The sequence below is a fragment of the Coffea arabica genome, chromosome 7c (genome assembly GCF_036785885.1).
Source record: "Coffea arabica cultivar ET-39 chromosome 7c, Coffea Arabica ET-39 HiFi, whole genome shotgun sequence".
Classification (NCBI taxonomy): Eukaryota; Viridiplantae; Streptophyta; class Magnoliopsida; order Gentianales; family Rubiaceae; genus Coffea; species Coffea arabica.
In genome coordinates, this window is record NC_092322.1 from 28396541 (window position 1) to 28409935 (window position 13395).

Consider the following 13395-nt stretch of genomic DNA (forward strand, 5'->3'; position numbering starts at 1 on the left):
TCTTACATCATTTTTGCTGCATTAGTTTAATGTTCCATTCGGCAACAGCTTACAAGTCGGTTTCATCACTTTGTTTGTACATTTAAATCTTGGGCTTGATTTAGTTGATAATTGATAGTTAAAATCTGGGTTTGGTGAACTCGTTTGCATGATGAAACCTCGATTGAAATGGTGTAGAAATCGCAAAAGAGATTGCAGCAGCCTTTTGTTTTCTTTTCCTTTACATGTTTGCATGATTTTTCAGAATTTGGCATGAAATATTTCTAAATTTTTTGACCTGATTGGATGGTGTGAGTATGAAGTTTGGGTCTAGATTAAAGTTGTGTGTTTGGGTTTGAAATCCGAGCTTGAACAATAAGCTGTGCGTTTGGTTTTGTCTTGGAAGCAAAAGAGAGCATGTTGCATTTTTAGTTGCAGTAGTTTAAGTCTCACGTAGCTTGCATGGCACAATGTTTACATGAAATACTTTTGAATTTTGCATTTTTTGACCCCCCAAGTCTCCCCTTAAGCCACTAAGGCCCAGAAACTTTGAAAATTTAATCAATTGGGTCCCTTGGATTTCGCAGCAATGTACTATGGCCCAATTACTTGACTTATTTGATCAATCTTGTTACTCTATAGTCTTCATTGCTGCTGGTATGTTTTGGTTAGACTCTTGTAAGGTTTTTTTTAGGATGAGATCAAAGGGTTTCAAGAACTTTATGGGATAATTTGGCTTTATATGGAATTGGGATGTTTTTGATGATTTTAATCACAATAGTTGGGGCTTTATTTCATGAATATGGAAATCTTAGGCATTTAAATGCTTCTAATTGTTCAATTCCATGTTTATGTGATTGATTGCTTGACCTTTGTTTTGTTCTGGACCTTTCAAGTTCTTAAATGTTCGATTGACTCGAATGTTTGGGTAAGGATTATGTTTCAGTCCTTAGTAGATGCTTTACTTGGAAATTGAATAGGTCATGCCTTCTCCTTGATCTTTAAGTATCTTTTGACTATATTTAAGTTGTGATTGAGGAATGATTTGATGATTTGATGAATGCCATTTGGATTATTTATATTTTATCATTAAAGTGGTGCCTTAACCTTTTGTTTTGATGGTCTTAGCCTAAGCCATCCTTTTCTTTGGTAGTTTTGTTATATTCTACTATTTGAGGTACCGTGACCTTTTTATTGTTTTGAAGCCATTTTTCTTTCATTTGGACACCATTCAAAGGGGGCGGTATAATTCCTTTTATCTTTTTTTGTCTCTCCTATGTGAACCAACGTGCTACGTGAGAAATACATGTCTACTTTGCTTTCCTAGCTTTCTTCAATTTCTTTTATTTATGTCATTTACTTTTGCTTTTTATTTAAGTTATTTTTTATGGGGTATGTGTACACCTCTTGGCTTGTAATAGATAGGGCTGTGGCAAGCAATTTGGTCCATTTTCCCTTTCCCCTTTTGTTTTAGTTAGTGAATGTAATAGGCTCATTAGATTGGTTGCATGCCTATGTGTTAAATGTTAACTTGCTTTATTAGGCTTTTGCATCTAGTCGAGCATGCTAAGTGTTATGTGCTATATGTTTATGAGTGTTTGGCATGTCTACTCGCTTTTCATAGCCTGAATGAATGTGATGGATGAATGTACGTTTCCACTAGTCCAACGCTAGTCGGAATTCATAGAATGGGCTAGTCCAACGCTAGACCCTTAGGAATTTCCCTTCGTTAGTACATGATTTGCATGTTCACCACATATCACGCATTTTCCTTAGTTTTATCATTTGGCATGATCCTCGAATCCCTTTTCCCCTCATTTTAGGTTTGGTATCCCATACTAACTATAGGGTTCATTTTGCTTGAGTGTCCCCTTCCGATGAGGGAAACGAGCGAGTGTGGCTACTCGATAGCCTTAGCACGCTAGTTTCGCCTTCTAATCAAAGGGAAAATCAAAGTCGAAAAGTTAGGAGTCCTTCCCGTACCCGATTTGTTGCATTCCTCTAGGGTCATACTTTCATTTTATCACATCCATACACTTTTAACCACAATTTTGCACATTTCTCAAACCATACTTTTTTACTACATTTTACCTATCACTTGCTTATTTTCACTTCACAAATGAAATTCCACTTTACCTTATATATCTATTATTCTATTTTCATACACTTGCACACAAAAAACATTTGAATTTTATACAATTTCACACATGCACCTTTTTATACATTCGCACACTTGCACTTATATTTCTTGCATCTTTCATACACTTTCACACTTGCAGACTTGAATTTGAACTCTCATTTGCATTAATCGACCTCTATGAGGTTTTCCTTTGTTGGCCGCCACAATTCATGTGGTCTGGGACCAAAAGCCTCACAAGAGACATCGTAGAATTTAGGATTGCATTTTCCTTTCCGTTTTGCATTCATATAGTCATATCCAACGTGCGATACATACATTGGGTAGAAAATTAGGAAAGGTAAGGTTAAGTCGCGCAACTAGCCTTGGCTAGGTCAAAGGGGTGCCTTGGATTCTATCCTTGCCTTCCCATTTGTCAAACGTGACTCCCGAACCTTTTTCTTTGGTTTACGTGGACTAGGAGTCATTTTTTAAAGGGTTTTACTACTTTGTCTTTAAAAATTTATTTTTTAGGTGACTTGGTACACCTTAATCATTACCAAGTGGCGACTCCAATTTCTCATTCAAAACCCTTTTTAAAAAACTATTTTTTGGGTCAAATCGTCGCTTTTTCAAGTCCCATATTAGACCCATATCTTTTTTCAACTCACAAAAATCATTTTTTGAATCAAAAACATCTTTCTCAAACCATTTATTTTTCTTATTCAAAAATTGGGGCGCGACATGTTTCTCGTGATCCTCCACAGTTTTAGAGTACACTAGTATATCATGAATGAATACTACCACAAATTGATCCAGATAAGGCTTAATGACCCTGTGTATTAAATCCATAAAAGCAGCAGGTGCATTGGTCAATCCAAATGGCATTACTGCAAACTCAAAATGTCCACATCTCGAGTTAAAAGCAGTTTTAGGTATATCCTTCTCCAAAATCCTCAACTGGTAGTAGCCCTGTCTAAGATCAAACTTGAAAAATACTACCGCCCCTTGCAATTGGTCAAACAATTCATCAATGTGGGGTAATGGGTATTTATTCTTAATAGTGATGTGACGACCCCACCTCCCCCTAGGGCGAACCAAAGGGTTCGGCAGGCCGTCTGCCCAACTCTCGCCGGGACTCAGTCGATCACTACAATTCTCAAATATATTACAATATAAAACTCAAATATTACATCAAATTTTCCAAGAATTACATGTCACAAATCCACTCAAGTCCAAACATTTATACAATCCCTAATAACCACTATTACACAAGATGAAATCCAAAAAAATCAAACCAACATGAGATAATCCATCCGGTCACATGAATACGTGCTACGAACACTTCCTTCGCCACGAGCCCTGTGGAGGGGAATAAAATATTTTTGGGGTGAGATAGAAGCTCAGCGAGTAACCAGAAAATCATTAATCAAATCGGTTTCACAATAGTTCATTTCAATGATGTCATAAATTAAATGATAAATCCGGAAACAACTACATCATTTGCAAAACAGTAAATATGGATTATCAATAATTCAAGAAACATTTACAATGGAAAGCGATAGTAACATTCATGAAAGGATACATTCATTCTCCTGACATTTCCTCGCTCATTTGGTTATTCATTTCATTTCATTCACCCCGTCCCTGGCTTTTGGCCAGGCTCCACCAACCTACATAGGTAATACTCGAGTATACCAAACGTTCACCCAAGTTCCTAATCGCCTGACCGAGTCCGCTTCTGGCTCAAGACGACCGGTAACAAGGGGCAATGGCCAGTTCAGCCCAAAAGGCTTACATTCATGCGCAAGTAACATTTCAATCGAAAATTTCACATTTATCGAGGTCGAGTGCGATAAAGTACACACTCGCCTCGAAAACTCGTTTTGGAAATCATTATAAGCGCTTAACACGTTATCAACCAAAATACAAATCATGAGGTCAAGAAATATAGCAAACAAGGCACACTCACATGCCAGCACGCATGATATGCAAGAAAATATTTCAAAAGTAACTTTGGAAACAGTTCAAAAGTAAATAATGTAAGAAACGGTTCATAAATAACTTTAGAAGTAGTTTGAGGTCACTCACCTCCACGGCTCAGAAGCCATCCATCATGTATCATTGCCTTGCTCAAATCCAAGTCTTAGATCACAAACTCAATGCAAACAAGTCCTTTAAAAGTTCGGACAGCACTTCCCCTACATTTGCTAACTTTTCCAGCCATCATGGCTTCATTATTCTTCTCATTCAAACCCAAAGGTACACACACAACTACAAGTTCATCCAATAGCCATTCAGCAAGCTCCAAGAAGTACAAAGACAAGTCAAGCTAGGGAAAAGTCCGGAAATGAAAGTTAAGCTCAAAACCAGAAAAACAGGTTTTGACGTCATTTTGCGGTAATGGCACCAAAGGCGCTACGATTGTCGGATGAAGGTGTAAGACCCACCGTTTCGAAGCTAAGAACCAGGGATACAACAATGTAGAAGGCCACTCAGTCCAAATCCTAGCATAACTAGGTCAAATATGCCAAAATACCAAACCAGAACCACTAAAACAGGTTCACAAATCACACAATGCTGTAATGAGTCCAACTCGGTCCATACAAGTCCAAATGCATTGATTCCAAAGGCATATGGTAGCTAAGACATCCAGATACATTTCATTAGAAGACACCAACATCCAAATCCAAAGCAATTCCAGTCAAAATGGCCAATTACAAGTGCAGTTTTCGCATTCTGATCAACCCAGAACAGCAACAGTAAAATCGACATATCTCATTCTACATTAATCCAAATGACCTGAAATTTTACAGGCACCTCAAACACATCAATACCTACAACTTTCATGTTTTAAGAAAAGTCCAATTCGACCTCTAACCCTATGATCCAAAACCGGACAGAATTAGGGGTTATCAAACCCTAACTTTTCTCAATTCATTCCAAATCCAAAATTGATTGCAATTTCCTATCAAACACACCTACTAGAGTCATAACCCCTTATTATCAATCATCATAAACATCCACAACACCATGATCACATTAAACCAGAAAATTCATCAATAAAATGAAAACTTCACCAAATCACTTCAAACCAAGAAATAAACCATATATATCATCACTTTAGCCACTACTAAGCATAACCTAAGCTTTATTAAGTGAAGGAGGAAGATACACACACCACTCACCTAGTAACAAGAGAGGTAGAGATGTTGGACACCTTAACTCTTCCAAAAAGCTTCACCAAATCAACCACTAACACCAACTAGAAAGATTTTATGGAGTAGAAACTAATTTATGCACTTGATTTGGAAGATTGAGCTAGTTGGGAGCTTGACAATTGAAGAAGTTTTCTTTCCTTTTCTTAGTGAGAGGGCCGGCCAAGAGGTTGAAGACAATGGTGATTTTTTTTGTGAATTTTCAAGATATTTAATCAAATGGGTCAAAAGTCAAAAACATGAATAGTGTTCCATAAGTTAAATCCAATAAAAGGTTGACACTTGTCACTCCTTAAATGCAATCTTATCTTTTCTTTTTCCTCTCACATCAATCATTTCACACACTCTACTTATCTCTTAACACCCGATAAATTTTACACAGTATCCGGAATTTAACCTTATTGGCCGAATTTTTTCGAACTTTTCGCACTAGCGGGTCCCACGTCCGTTATTTATCCTTAATTTTTCAAAAACTCTCCAATACTAGAAAACTTATCTAAAAACTATAACTGCTCATAAAATTTACCAGGAAAATATTTCTAAGCCAGAAAACGCAGAAAACATGCTATTCAAGGGGATGAAACCCTAGGAAAAATTAACAGGGGATTTACGGGTCCTCACGCTCATACTTTTCGGGGCATCACAAGTGACATCATTCAAGTCTCGATAATATATGCACAGTCTTAAATTCCTATCTTTTTTCTTGACAAATAAGACCGGAGCTCCCCACGGTAAATCACTCTCCTTTATAAAACCCCGTTCTAGTAGATCCCGTAATTGCAATTTCAACTCTTTCAATTCAACTGGAGCCATTCTATACGGTGTCTTAGAGATAGGTGCTACTCCCAGAATTAACATCAATCTTAAAGGCTATATCTCTTTCCGGGGGTAAAGACTCTAACTCTTCGGAAAAGACATTTGGATACTCCTTCACTACAGGCATGTCCTTTAATTTCACTTTATCACTTGAGGTATTGATAAGGTAAGCCAGATATCCCTGAACTCCCTTACTTAGCATTTTCCTAACTCGAATCCCTGAGATAAGTGCAGATGAGGCTAATCTACCCCTTACATCCAATTTCAGGGTTGTCTCTCCCGGAATGCACAATTCTACTGTTTTCATCTTACAGTTCAATTGAGTATTATAACGGGTTAACCAGTCCATTTCTAGGATCACATCATACCCCTTAATCGCTAAACCCATCAGATTGGACAGTAATTTCCGTTCTCCAACTCATATCTCACAATTCTTATACATCAAATTAGCTACTAAACTTTGATCCCCAGTAGGTGTTCTAACCTCTAAATCATAGGGTAGTTTAATTGGTTTCAAGTCTATTCCACCCATGAAATTAGGGTTTAAAAAGAATGCGTTACACCTGGGTCAATTAAAACCTTAGTTAAACGGTAAAAAATTGGAATCATACCTTCAACCACCTCAGTCGCATCGGGAATCTGTTGATGATCCAGTGCATAAACCCTAGTCGGTACTCTAGGTCGACTCCCTCCAGCACTGGTCTGGTTAGAGGCTGACTTTTCTGGCCTTTGAGTGCTACCTCTTACCTTCAGCTTACTTGGACAATTCGCGAGCTGGTGCTCGACACTACCACAGAACAAACACTTCCCCGATTTCCTTCAACACTCATTCTCCGAATGATTTGGTTTACCACAGTAACCACAGTTAACTTGAGGTGCCACTGCTGAACCACTAGAAGGCACTCCTCTTGCTTGAACTGACCCACTACGACCGTCTTTGGATAAAGCTTCTCTTGAAACTCCAGTAGTCCTTACTTCTCCTATGCCTCTTCCCATCTTGGAAGGTGAGGTACTCTTACTAGCCTATCCAGAAGTATGACTAGAAAAGTTCATTTTTTTATTGTGAAAATCCTTAACTTGCATTCTTGCGCTCTCAACTCTTTGCGCTTTCTCTAAAGCCTCAGTAAACGTAGAGATTTCGACCGCAACCAAACTCTCATGGATTTTTTCGTTAAGCCCTTGTACAAAATATCTTATCCTCTTCCGTTCGTTGATCACCAATTTGGGAGCGTACTTAGAAAGCTTAGTAAACTTCCCTTCATACTCAGCTATACTAAGAATTCCTTGTTTCAACTTTATAAACTCGTCTTCCCATTTCTCTTGGATCAGAGGCAGAAGGAACTTCTCATTGAACTGTCACAATGGAAAGCTTTGGCCATAATACTCTTCCATTCTCTTGCTTACAGGTTACCCTAGAGTATAAATTTTAACTAATCGCTGCTTAATATGGACGAACTCTTGAGTCTCCACAAGGATTACTATCAGTATTTATACATATAACCAAATATGGAATCATATTCCTTAATATAAAAGTTCCACACCCTAACTCACTCTCCAATACTCATTTACAAAGTTGTTCAAGAAAAATCCCTAACCTCGTGCTCTCACTAGTGACTTATATTATTCTCTTAGACCAATTTTCTACTGCTTTGGAATCAAACCCTCCGTGAAACTTTGGTGGGGTGAACTTCAAGAATCGCTCTAAAGATCTATCCTCACCCCTCTCTTGGTTCCTAGGTTGGTTGATTGGCTCAGAGCCTTGGTGCTCAGCTAACCTTGCTAAGATATCAGTCATACGGTTAATAGCAGTAGCTACGTGGTTATCTCCTTCATTTCCTTGTCCTTGGTTCTGTCCAATTGCTGATCCCTGATCATCCCCTTGAGTTTGGGGTTACCTAGCCCCTCACCCTCGGCCTCTTCCACTTCTTCGGCCGTCCAAAATTTTTATATTTTCTAAAGGTATGACGTAAAATAAATATACATAAGCGAAATTTGAAAATGATACTTTAATCATGCAAAACAAAAATAAATAAGGAAGACACCGAAATAATTGCAAACATGCACAACCCATAGTATAGATTAGAAGTCATAGAGCAATAAAGTCAAGCACCTCATAAGTAATGTTCAAGTGCTTCAAAAGATAGGAAATAGTTAATCAAAATACAATGGTATTTGAACAAGCACCACCTTGACTATCTTGGATAAAAACTATTAAAGTAGACTAGATCACTAACTTAGTGATTAGTGGAGTCAGAAGTCTCTACTACTTCAGTAGGATCATATTCAGCACTAGGAGTTTCTTCCTCATTTTCCTCGTCAAGGATCTTGCCATCCACCACTTATTCGACCAAAGTAACACGCTCAACTATCATCCCCTCAGTCCGGTCTCTAATTTCGTGTACTATCCTAGCAAGTTGGCTCTGAGCCTCCTGAAACTACTCACGAAAAGTCTCAGCCTTTTTCCACTCCTCAAGTACACCCATCTCCAATTCATGAATTCTAGCAGTCTGGGCATCCACAGTTGTCCCTAGTCTTCGATTATCCTCTAATTACTTACTCCGATAAATTCAAACCTTACATCAATTATAATAAGGCTCTTGGGTTCATTCTTCTCCACAAAGAGAAAATATAGCTTTATAATGAAATCAAAATGTTTTGAAATTTAAGAGATGAACATAAAATTTTCAGAATGACGCTAATAAGAGTAAAAATTTAATAAAATTTTTTTAAGTAGGTAAATAAGTGAAAAATGCATTTTATTCCTTTGAAAACTCTTTTGTTTTGGTTTAAAACCATCATATGTGGAATTAACTCGCAAATCTCGATTTCGTATCTCTGATAGCTAATACCACTATTTGCACCAATTCCTTTCATTCTTACAAGTATAAAGATAATTCGAATCTCATTCAATATTTCACTACTAATCTCTCACATAATTTTTCCTTCAGATATAATACCACATAACTCCTCAATTTTGTTTCCACCAATGCTATATAAGAAACTCTCAAGTATCAATTCTATTTAACCCCTAGAACACAGTAGGTTCTCCAGTTCATGTAATATTTAAGTTAATCCCACAGTCCGGCATCCAAAAATTCAAACCTAGGATACACTACAAGATCTGAAGTGTAAATCTGTGATACCAACTGTGACGCTCTCACCTCTCCCAAGGGCAAATCCTAAGGTATCAGCGGGATGCCTGCCTAACTTTCGTCAGGACTAACGCACTCATTCAAGCTTAATATAGAGCCACAAAACAACCATCAACTTAATAAAAATAGTTCAAATATACAAGATATAACTTCAAAGCTAAAATTTATGATTACAATCCACCAACCAATAATAACAAAATTACACTGAAAGTGTGAGAACCCTCACTTTAAACACAATTTCCCCAAATTACTTGCCTTGCCCTAGGATTTAAATCACTTATTATATGCCCTTGCATTATATTCTACATGTGTTACAACAATTCCCTTGTATTGCATTTCATTGCCTTTTACTTAAATTAAAACAATTCTTTGAGTTGGTTTAGTTTATTTCACCACTTGCAATTTTTACCAAATATTCTTTTATTGTGATTCGCACTTTATATGATAGGTTAGAGGTGTTAAATAGGTATTGGAATATTTGGAAGGGTTGAACATCATTAGTCAAAGATTAAGGAAGAAATGGACAAGAATTGGGCCAAGTGGCCAAACCCTAGCCATGTATCTTTTTTGACCAAGGGATTAGAAGGAGTTTAAGCCATCTTGGAGCCTTTTTTTTTCCCTTAGCTTGCCGGCCCTCATAGCTTCCAAAAGAAGGAGAGAAAACTCCATTTTCCTTGCTTTCTAAACCTAGTTTGATCTTGAGAGAAAAATCAAAAGTGAAGGACTTGAGTTGGTGAGCAAACTACTTCCAACCTAGTGGGTGATTTTCAAGCTTGAAGCTCTTGGTTTGGTGGTTGCTTTGGGTGACTCAAGCTTCTTACAAGAGAGGTAAATGATCTTTAAATCTTAGTTTATGATGATATATCATGTACTTTAAGTTTTAATGGCAAACTACAAGTTATTTGGATGAGATTAGTGGTTAATCTTCTTAAACTAAACAAGTGGTAGTAGGGTTAGTTAGTTTGCCTATCATGTGTTTGATGAAATGTTTGAACTTTGTTCATGGTGGTTTTTGAAGTATTACCATGTTTTAGGTCTTTTTGAGTTAGATTTAGCACTTGACATGTTGTTTAAGTGAAAACCATGAAAGGATGAAGGTTGGTTAAATAAGTGAACTTGTGGACTGTTTTCTTTCTTCTTGGCTGGCCGGTTTTGGAAGGAGAAGTTTCTTCTTGATTTTGTGGTTCTTTTGCACCTTAAATTAAGCCTAAGACACTTGGCTAGACATTGGTTGAGCTTATGTGTGAGTTGAAGTAAAAATGAAGCAAGTAAAGTGGTTGTTTGGACCACTAGTAGACTGTTTTGATTTCTTTTGTTGGCTAAACTATTATGGCCTTTTAAATCATGTTTATGTGTTTCATTTTGAGCTCCAATGGTACTAAGTGACTTGACCCCCTGTATATGAACACTAGAGGATCGAATTGGATAAATGTGAACCAACACAAATGAAGATAGCATCAATATCTAGTGTATCTTTGCTAGGGTTTAGGGCTGATACAGAACTGAAAAATCAGCCATCTTGTCCGAGCTACTAGTACTAATAGGAGATGAACTAGAGTGTGTATTTGGTACCGTTGGAAAGCCCTTTGAGTCTAACTTCCAACGCCACTGACGGCACCAGATTTTGACCTTTTTACAGTGAGATATAGCCATTTTCCCAAAATTGCGCGGGCGCAACTGTTTTACCCGTGAAGAACATTTTGAGCTTGGATAAAACTTTTCTTGTGCCCAACTTTCATACACTTGCCAAACTTTTTTCTGTTGAACTTTTATTGCATTTTGGGCCAAATTTGCATGATGAATTGTGTGGCTTTAACCACCCACTTGGTCTCTTAATGAGCCTACATTTCATTGGGAAATGAACCTAGAATGTTAATGATTTCACTCGTTGCCCTAGGATTGGGAAACGGAGGTGATCGTAACCGAGATACTTGACATTTGATCACTACATTGCTTGACAGGTGAGTGTTCCACTACCTGCTACTTGCTTATGTGAAATATCTAAATACTTGATTTACGACTGTTTGAGCCAAACTTTGTTTTGATAAAAATGGAGGCGAGCGTGTACTTTATCGCACTCGACCTCCCTTATTTTCCACTGAGGCTCTGTATACTGCTATTATGAGATGTGATTTCTCTATATGTGACTGCACTTGAGTTGTTTGGGTACCCAACCTCATAGGCAAGTCGGTTGTATCGAGCCAACAAGGACTTGGTTGAGAAGGCTGACAAACCATAGGGACTATGTACTGAACACTGAAAACCGGTATACTCGAGTATTACCTAACTATTGTTTATGGAGTGTGGGCCTGGTAGGGGGTTGATTGGTGGACAGAGATTGGAGGAAGTGGTGTTCTACGGACTTTATATTCTTTAAATGTAAACATTGATGGAGAGTCAACTGACCACAGTATGATCAAGCGCGATGGGATTTGGCTTTTGGAAGCCACTCGTATCCTTGAATTGAACTGTGATTATATTGTTATTGTACTATACGTTGTTTGCTTGGTTATATTATGTCCGTATTTGGCTATGTGCTTACTTATTTACTTGGAACCTCACTGAGTTTTAGCTCACCCCACTCCCTTTGTTTTCCTTAGCAGATCAGGGATGGACTTGTGGTCAAGAGTTTTCTTAGCTTTATTTTGCTTTGAACTTGTAACCTTTTGTTTAAGATGACTTTACTTTTGACTCTTGTAAGTTTGAATTCATAAGTTTGACTTATGTTATGTAATTGTAGTATGGAGTGGTAAGTGTGACTTTTAACTGGACATTTTACGTTTGGAAAGTTGGCTTGACGATTATATGCCATTAGGGTTTGTATGCTTTAATTTGAAGTTATTTCACTGGTTATATTGAGTTGCTAGTTCTTTGATCGATCGAGCCCCGACGAGAGCTGGGCAGGCAGTCCGCTAATACCCTATGGTTCGCCCTAGGGAGAGGTGAGACTGTCGCAGGTGGTATCAGAGTTTAGGTTTGAATTGGCCTGGGCGTGTTACGAATTTCCGACTTGAGGATTATATTTGATTATTTCCCCTTAGGAGCACTTAAGTTTTCTCTACACTTTGTGTTGGATGGATGGACATAGTGGCCCTAGTGATAGTCCAGTTGGCGAGCCATCCCGTGGAGTACTCCCAATAATTAAGTACCAGATTAGGCCACGAGGAGCCACTATGCATTGGAGTCCGGCTAACCACTATCGGCGTTGCGAGTGCCGCCATACCTATGCTTACCCAAATACCGTAGTTTTGGCCGTAGTAGAGGAAAGGAAGGAGTTAGCGAAAGATAATGCTAGGCTTGCAGCTAAAGTGAATCAACTAAAGGAATCTAATAAGATGCAAGCCGAGCGGATTAAAGAGCTCGAGTATGATATGGTCGAGGGCCATGAAAGGATTGATGATCGTTACGTGCAGCTGAGGAAAACTCACGAGTGCATGGTTACTAGAGCTATGAAGGTGAGGACTAGAGCCGAGTCGATCCTGAACGTTTGTGATGACCTACTTGGGGATGTAAGCGATAAGGCTTCCCACATTGGAGGTGAGGCAGGAGTTGAACATGCCTAGGATGGGAGGTCAGCTAGTCGAGCAGCGGATTAGGTCTTCCCTTCTAGGTTAGGATTGTGGATGATTTTGACCACTGTACATAGAAAGGTTAGGGGATGTGGTGACTTGGTAGTTGTACAGTTCTCTTTTGACTGCGTCCATTGGCCTGTGCATGATATGACTTGATGAACTGTGCCTGTACTTTTGAGGCTCGTACTTGCTACTTCTAACCTTGTGATGTGTGCACGGACGGCAAAGTGGATGGCGGCCTTGACTCAAGGCTTCCATAGAAATATTGAAGGCTTGGAAGGAGACAATCAAGTTATCTACACCATGATCCAAGCCTATGAAGAATCAAGTGGGCCTCCAAGTAGGGCCTTAGGCCTTTGTATATATTAGAGTTGGATTAGTTTGTTTTAGTAGAACATAGGCCGGCCCATCTTGACCCAAGATGGCCGAATTTCCTTTTCTTGTTTCCTTAGGTTTTTAGTAACCCTTAGTTGTTCCCTTAGGTTTTTAGTAACCCTTAGTTGTTTCCTTAATTTTTTAGTAACCCTTAGCCTATAAAAGGG